Source organism: Podarcis liolepis, assembly GCF_965112155.1.
Source record: "Podarcis liolepis genome assembly, chromosome: 15".
NCBI lineage: Eukaryota > Metazoa > Chordata > Lepidosauria > Squamata > Lacertidae > Podarcis > Podarcis liolepis.
The window spans coordinates 46,752,983-46,760,575 of NC_139566.1; positions in this window are offsets into that span (position 1 = coordinate 46,752,983).

Consider the following 7,593-nt stretch of genomic DNA (forward strand, 5'->3'; position numbering starts at 1 on the left):
ACTCATTCCCAATACAATGGGCGTATCCGACATTGAAGCTGATGATTTCTTTGTGATTCCCAAGTCGCATCGCCATCGGTGGCGTCTGCTTCACCACTTGCCCCCCTAGCAACTCCCTGCCATCCACCGTGACAACCTGCAGGGGCAGTGTGGCCGGCAGCAACTGTATAGCGTGTTTGTCGACAAAGTCCTGCCCTATAAAGTCCGCATTGCTGCCCGAGTCAACTGTGATTGGCACGTCCATGGTGATTCCATTGGGCAGCTGGAGAGATGCGGTGAGCCTCACTACTGGTTTGGGCGGGAGGGGGTTCACGGGCTGTAAAATCTCTGGGGACTGCGCCACTAACACGTCTGGCTGGGCCCCAGGGCCTCTTCCTCCAGCCAGTGCGTCGTTTCCCTGCTGTGGTCCTCCTTGCTGCGTTGCTGCAGTCACCATTGCTGAGGCTGCAGTGAGCTTGTGGAGCCTCTGGGGACACTCTTTCGCCATATGCCCTGGCTCCTCACAGACGTAACACTTCCTGTTCCCTCTAGGAGGCTTCGCTTTCACTGCTGCCGGTGCTAGGGCTCTGGTTGCTGACTGAGCCCTTGCACCTCCAACCTCCATAGGTTCCACTCCTCCTCCTGGCGGAGGCGTGGATTGCGCACGCGCTGCTTCTCTGGGAAGGAAGGAGGAGCCCCTGGCTGGTTCGCGCCCTCCACGCCCTTCGTCCCTGCTCCCCGGACATTCTTCCAGCCGCACCCCCACTGCCAGTGCCCTCTGAACGACCTCCTGGGTGGTCCGGGGTCTCTCCCCCCTCGCGATCTCATCTTTAATCGAGCTGTGCAGCCCCTCCCAAAAGAGGTCTCTTACAGGGGCCGAATCTCTGTCCCATTCCAGGGCACTGACCAAAGCGAAAAAGCGGGCATGGTACTGCCTCACGCTGGCCCTCCCTTGCCTTAGTCCATGCACCTCCTTCAGGGCAAGATCCACGTCAATGCTTGATAAAAAACACCCATCCATCGCTTTAATAAAGGCATCCGCATTTTGGAGCGCCGGATCCTTATCTCTCCATAAATTGCGCAGCCATGCTTTAGCATCCCCATGCAAATGGGACATGATGAATCCCACTTTCTCTTGCTCATCTCTAAAGTCTTTATTCAGCAGTTGCAGTGCGCACAGTACGTCTGCTCTAAAGTTGGGATACTGTTGCAGGTTCCCATCGAAGTGAGAGACCAGACCGCCTGTTCGTCTCGCCAACCCAATTCCCTCCTGCCTGGGTGTCTGCTTTGTCAGCACGTCTAACCTGACCTGGAGATCCCTGCAGGCGGCAGCTGCCTCCTCCTCTCTCTTCCTGGATGCGAGAGCCTCGGCATTCAGTTGTGACACTGCTTTTCTGAGTTCCTCTATCTGCTGCTCAGCCGTCATGTCGTCTGCCGTTCGTGAGCTCGCTAGTAGGCACCTGCTTCTCTCCCCTCCTCGAGGCTGTAGATGCCCACAATTACGAGACGGAGCTTACTGTCAGAGCTGCTTGAAGATCCTAGCTCACAGAGGATCACGCTAGCCAGCGATCATTAAGTAAAAGTCTTTATTGAGTTACAGTTTCCATTCTCACGCTGCTGCGCGCAACTCTACGTCTAGTAGCTAGATCGGCGAAGCTCCGTCTGAGTCTCCGCCCCGTGTGCACCAACTTAATATCCTAGCCCGGCTCCACCTTTTCCGCCTGACTGTCCTCCTCTGGGTCCCTCTACCCCCCGGGGTCTCTTCCTTCCGGGATTCTTCTGACGCTGACCCCCCGGACCCTCCTGTCTCCTTGCGCCGGGCTTTAGGACCTGGCTCCCTTTCTGGGCTGCTTACTGCGTCACCTTCCTCTGCATTTGAACTTGGCGCGCGCGCCCAACCTTCCACTTTCCGCTTAACCGTTTCTTCGCTCCCCGATGGAGGTGTGGCCACTCCTGACTCGTGCCCTCCCTCCTGTGGTGAGCTGCCAGCGCTTGCCCCCTGGCTCCTTTCCTCTTCCCTGCTCTCTGGCGGTGACGCTGGTCCCGATTTCCAACTGCTCTCCTCTGAGTCCCCTCTGGCTCTATCTTCCTGGGGTGCCCCCCTAGACTCCCCCCTTGCCCTGGCCACTGGTGCTCCTTTCTGTGAATCCTCTGATTCACTGGAAAGACTCGGAGATCTCGGGTCGTCGTCATCACTCATCTTTTCTTCTGCCTATTCCCCTTCGCTCTCTGTTTCCTCCCCCGGGGGGTAGAGGGACCCAGAGGAGGACAGTCAGGCGGAAAAGGTGGAGCCGGGCTAGGATATTAAGTTGGTGCACAAGGGGCGGAGACTCAGACGGAGCTTAGCCGATCTAGCCACTAGACGTAGAGTTGCACGCAGCAGCTTGAGAATGGAAACTGTAACTCAATAAAGACTTTTACTTAATGATCGCTGGCTAGCGTGATCCTCTGTGAGCTAGGATCTTTAAGCAGCTCTGACACCAGCCTAAATCAAGGACAGGTAAACATATGTGTCAGGGGTTCAGGAGCAGAGACGCAGAGAAGGGAGGAGACAGAGAGCGAGGGGGAGGAATACGAAGGAAGGATGAGTGGGGATGACGACCCGAGATCACCGAGCCTGTCTAGCGAGTCCGAGGATTCCCAGAAGGGAGCGCCAGCAGCCAGAGCAAGGGGGGAGAGCAGGGGGACACCCCAGGAAGAAGGGTCCAGAGAGGGATCAGAAAGCAGCAGTTGGAGATCGGGACCCACGTTCCCAGCCGGGAGCAGCGGGGAGAAAGGGGACCAGATATCGGGCTCCGGAGACTTTCAGAAGGAGGGAGGGCATGAGTCAGGAGTAGTCACGCCCACCTCGGGGAGCGAGGAAACGATCAAGAGGAAAGTGGAGAGTTGGGCGCGCGCGCCAAGTTCAAATGTAACGGAAGCTGGCGCAGCCAGCAGCCCAGAGAGTGAACCGAGTCCCAAAGCCCGCCGCAAGGAGGCGGAAGGGTCAGGGGGGTCCGCGTCAGAAGAGAGTAGGAAAGGAGAGACCCAGGGGGGCAGGAGGACCCAGAGACGGAAGGAAAGGCGCAGGAGGTGGAGCAAGGCTAGGGTATTAAGCTGGTGCGCTAGAGGCGGAGACTCAGACGGGTCTTCGTCGTTCTGACCTAGAAGAAGTAGGGCTGCACGTTGCAGTTTGGAAATGGAACCTGTAATCCAATAAAGACTCTTTGAAACTGAACGCTGGCTGACTTGGTCCTATGTGAGCTGGGACTGGGTGGCAGCCCTGACAGGTTCCATCTACATAAAAAGAAGATGATAAAGCTCTGATTGGTGATAAAGCTCAAGTTGGTGTTTTTGGGGTTAGAATGCACATTCAACCAAAAATCGCAGAATGACATTGTCAGGGGTTTAGGAGCAGAAGCACGGGCAAGGGAGGAAACAGAGAGCGAAGGGGAGGAGGCAGAAGAAAAGATGAGTGACGACGACGACCCGAGATCTCCTAGTCTTTCCAGTGAATCAGAGGATTCACAGAAAGGAGCACCAGTGGCGAGGGCAAGGGGGGAGTCTAGGGGGGCACCCCAGGAAGACAGAGCCAGAGAGGACTCAGGGGGGAGCAGCTGGAAATCGGGACCAGCGTCACCGCCAGGAAGCAGGGAAGAGGAAGGGAGCCAGGGGGGAAGCGCTGGCAGCTCACCACAGGAGGGAGGACATGAGTCAGGAGTGGCCACACCTCCACAGGAGGGAGGACATGAGTCGGGGATGGCCACACCTCCATCGGGGAGCGAAGAAACGGTTGAGAGGAAAGTGGAAGGTTGGGCGCGCGCGCCAAGTTCAAATGCAGAGGAAGGCGGCGCAGTAAGCAGCCCCGAAAGAGAGCCAGGTCCTAAAGCCCGGCGCAAGGAGGCAGGAGGGTCTGGGTCAGCGTCAGAAGAATCCCGGAAGGAAGAAGCCCCGGGGGGTAGAGGGACCCAGAGGAGGACAGTCAGGAGGAAAAGGTGGAGCAAGGCTAGGATATTAAGTTGGTGCACACAGGGCGGAGACTCAGACGGAGCTTCGCCGACCTAGCTACTAGGCGTAGAGTTGCGCGCAGCAGCGTGAGAATGGAAACTGTAATTCAATAAAGACTTTTACTTAATGACCGCTGGCTAGCGTGATCCTCTGTGAGCTAGGATCTTCAAGCAGCTCTGACAGTAAGCTCCGTCTCCACTTGTGGGCATCTACAGCCTCGAGGAGGGGAGAGACACAGGTGCCTACTAGCAAGCTCACGAACGGCAGACGACATGACGGCTGAGCAGCAGATAGAGGAACTCAGAAACGCGGTGGCACAACTGAACGCCGAGGCTCTAGCATCCAGGAAGAGGGAGGAGGAAGCAGCCGCAGCCTGCAGGGATCTCCAGGTCAGGTTAGACGTGCTGACAAAGCAGACACCCCGGCAGGAGGGCATTGGGTTGGCGAGACGGACAGGCGGGCTGGTCTCTCACTTCGATGGGAACCTGCAACAGTATCCCAACTTTAGAGCCGACGTACTGTGCGCACTGCAACTGCTGCATAAAGACTTTAGAGATGAACAAGAGAGAGTGGGGTTCATCATGTCCCATCTGCATGGGGATGCGAGAGCATGGCTACGCAATTTATGGAGAGATAAGGATCCGGCGCTACAGAATGCAGATGCCTTTATTAAAGCAATGGATGGGTGTTTTTTATCAAGTATTGACGTGGATCTTGCACGGAAGGAGGTGCATGGGCTGAGACAAGGGAGGGCCAGCGTCAGGCAGTACCATGCCCGCTTTTTCGCCTTGGTCAGTGCCCTGGAATGGGACAGAGATTCGGCTCCTGTAAGAGACCTCTTTTGGGAGGGGCTGCATAACTCGATTAAAGATGAGATCGCCAGGGGGGAGAGACCCCGAACCACCCAGGAGGTCGTTCAGAGGGCACTGGCAGTGGGGGTGAGGCTGGAAGGACGTCCGTGGAACAGGGACGAAGGGCGTGGAGGGCGCGAACCAGCCGGGGGCCCCTCCTTCTTTCCCAGGGAAGCAGCGCGGGCGCAATCCACGCCTCCGCCAGGAGGAGGAGCCGAACCTATGGAGGTGGGAGGTGCAAGGGCTCAGTCAGCAACCAGAGCCCTAGCACCAGCAGCAGTGAAAGCGAAGCCTCCTAGAGGGAACAGGAAGTGTTACGTCTGTGAGGAGCCAGGGCATATGGCGAAAGAGTGTCCCCAGAGGCCCCACAAGCTCACTGCAGCCTCAGCAATGGTGACTGCAGCAACACAGCAAGGAGGACCACAGCAGGGAAACGAGGCTGTCTGGCTGGAGGAAGAGGCACTGGGGCCCAGCCAGACGTGTTAGTGACGCAGTCCCCAGCGATTTTACAGCCCGTGAACCCCCTCCCGCCCAAACCAGTAGTGAGGCTCACAGCGTCTCTCCAACTGCCCAATGGAATCACCATGGACGTGCCAATCACCATTGACTCAGGCAGCAATGCGGACTTTATAGGGCAGGACTTTGTCGACAGGCACGCTGTGCAGTTGCTGCCGGCCACACTGCCCCTGCAGGTTGTCACGGTGGATGGCAGGGAGCTGCTCGGGGGGCAAGTGGTGAAGCAGACGCCACCAATGGTGATGCGACTTGGGAATCACAGAGAAATCATCAGCTTCAACGTCACTCGACTATCTGACACGCCCATTGTATTGGGCATGAGTTGGCTGGACAAGCACAGCCCAGCGATGGCTTGGTACCAGAGGCAGCTGACCTTCGGCTCTTCCTTTTGTGCTGAACACTGCATCGTGCCCAGGCAGGAAGGAGAGGAAGAGGAGTCACAGCTGCTGCTAGGCACGCTGCAAGCGATTCCACACAAGTACGCTGAATTTTTGGAAGTTTTCTGCGAGAAGGAGGCAGACAGGCTACCCCCTCACAGACCATATGACTGCAAAATTGACCTGCTGCCGGGGGCGGCGCTGCCTAAAGGGAAACTGTATTCCATGTCAGAGGACGAACTGCAGGAACTCAAAGAGTTCATTGACCATAATTTGCAACGCGGCTTCATCCGGGAGTCCAGGGCAGTGGGGGGCAGTCCCGTATTCTTTGTTAAGAAGCGGGACACGCCCCAGAAAAGACTGGTAGTGGATTACAGGATTTTGAACAGTCTGACTAGGCCATCGGACTTCCCCATGCCCCGTATTGACGACCTCCTCGCAAAGGTACGGAAGGGCAGAGTGTTCACCAAGTTGGACCTGCGGGGGGCGTACAACCTCATTCGCATGCGGGAAGGAGATGAGTGGAAGACAGCCATGTTCACGCCACTGGGGACCTACGAATATAGAGTTATGCCTTTTGGATTGCAAAATGGCTCCCACGTTTTTCAAGCGTTTATGCATCACGTGTTGGCGGGACTTCTCTACAAGACGTGCGTCTGTTTCTTAGATGACATCCTGATCTTTTCGGAGTCGCAGCAGGAGCATGACGGACACGTCAAGGAAGTGCTGAGCAGGCTAAAGCAACATAGGCTCTACGCCAAGCTGGAGAAGTGCCAATTTGACGTGCCGGAGGTGGATTTTCTGGGCTACAAGCTGTCTGACAAGGGGCTCGCCATGGACAGCGCCAAGGTTCGAGCGGTGTTGGATTGGAAGAGTCCGCGCAACCGGAAGGAGGTCCAACGGTTTGTCGGCTTTGCGAACTTCTATCGCAAGTTTATCAAGGGCTTCGCGATGCAGACAGCGGCCATCACTGACACGCTTAGCTCCAAGAAGAAGAAGTTCGTTTGGACAGCGCAGGCGGAGCAGTCCTTTCAGGCACTCAAGCGTCTCTTCGCGTCGGAAGAGCAGCTGCTTCATGTCAACCCCAGCAAGCCGATGAGGGTGGAGACAGACGCCTCGGACAGAGCCGTGGGGGCGGTCCTGTTGCAGAAAGACCCGCAGGGGGTGTGGCGACCGGGAGCGTTTTACTCCAGGAAGCTCAGCAAGTCCGAACAGAACTACACCATCTGGGACAGGGAGTTGCTGGCCATTCACGCAGCGTTCAAGGCGTGGAGGCACTTTCTGATCGGCGCCAAGCACACGGTGCAGGTTTGCACGGACCACAAGAATCTAGAGCACTGGCGCACGGCACAGTTCCTGAACCAGAGGCAGATACGTTGGGCTGAGTTCTTTGCAAACTTCGACTTCCGAATAGAGTATGTCCCGGGGGACACCAACATCATGGCAGACGCTCTCTCCCGTAAGCCACAGTATCTGGAGGACGCAACGCCAGCGGCCGCCATGCACATCTTCGCACCAGCAGTGTGGGCGTGCGCCGCGGCGACCGTGGACCTAGAGGCGGTGCGACGTGCGTTGCAGGAGGACTCCTTCGCACAAGCAAAGATGGCAGAGGTGCAAAGGGGCAAGGCAGCGGCCGACGGTTTCCGGCTACGAGATGGATTGCTCATCCGAAAAGGGGCCATCTACGTGCCGGGAGACGAACTTCGAGCCAAGGTGCTGCAGCAGCTGCACGACGCGCCCACGGCCGGGCACTTTGGCAAGGAGAAGACGGTGGAATTAGTAGCCAGGGATTTCTGGTGGCCTGGAATGAGAGGGGAGGTCGCAGACTACGTGGCGAGGTGCGACACCTGCCAGAGGGCCAAACCAGTGCACAAACCGCCGGC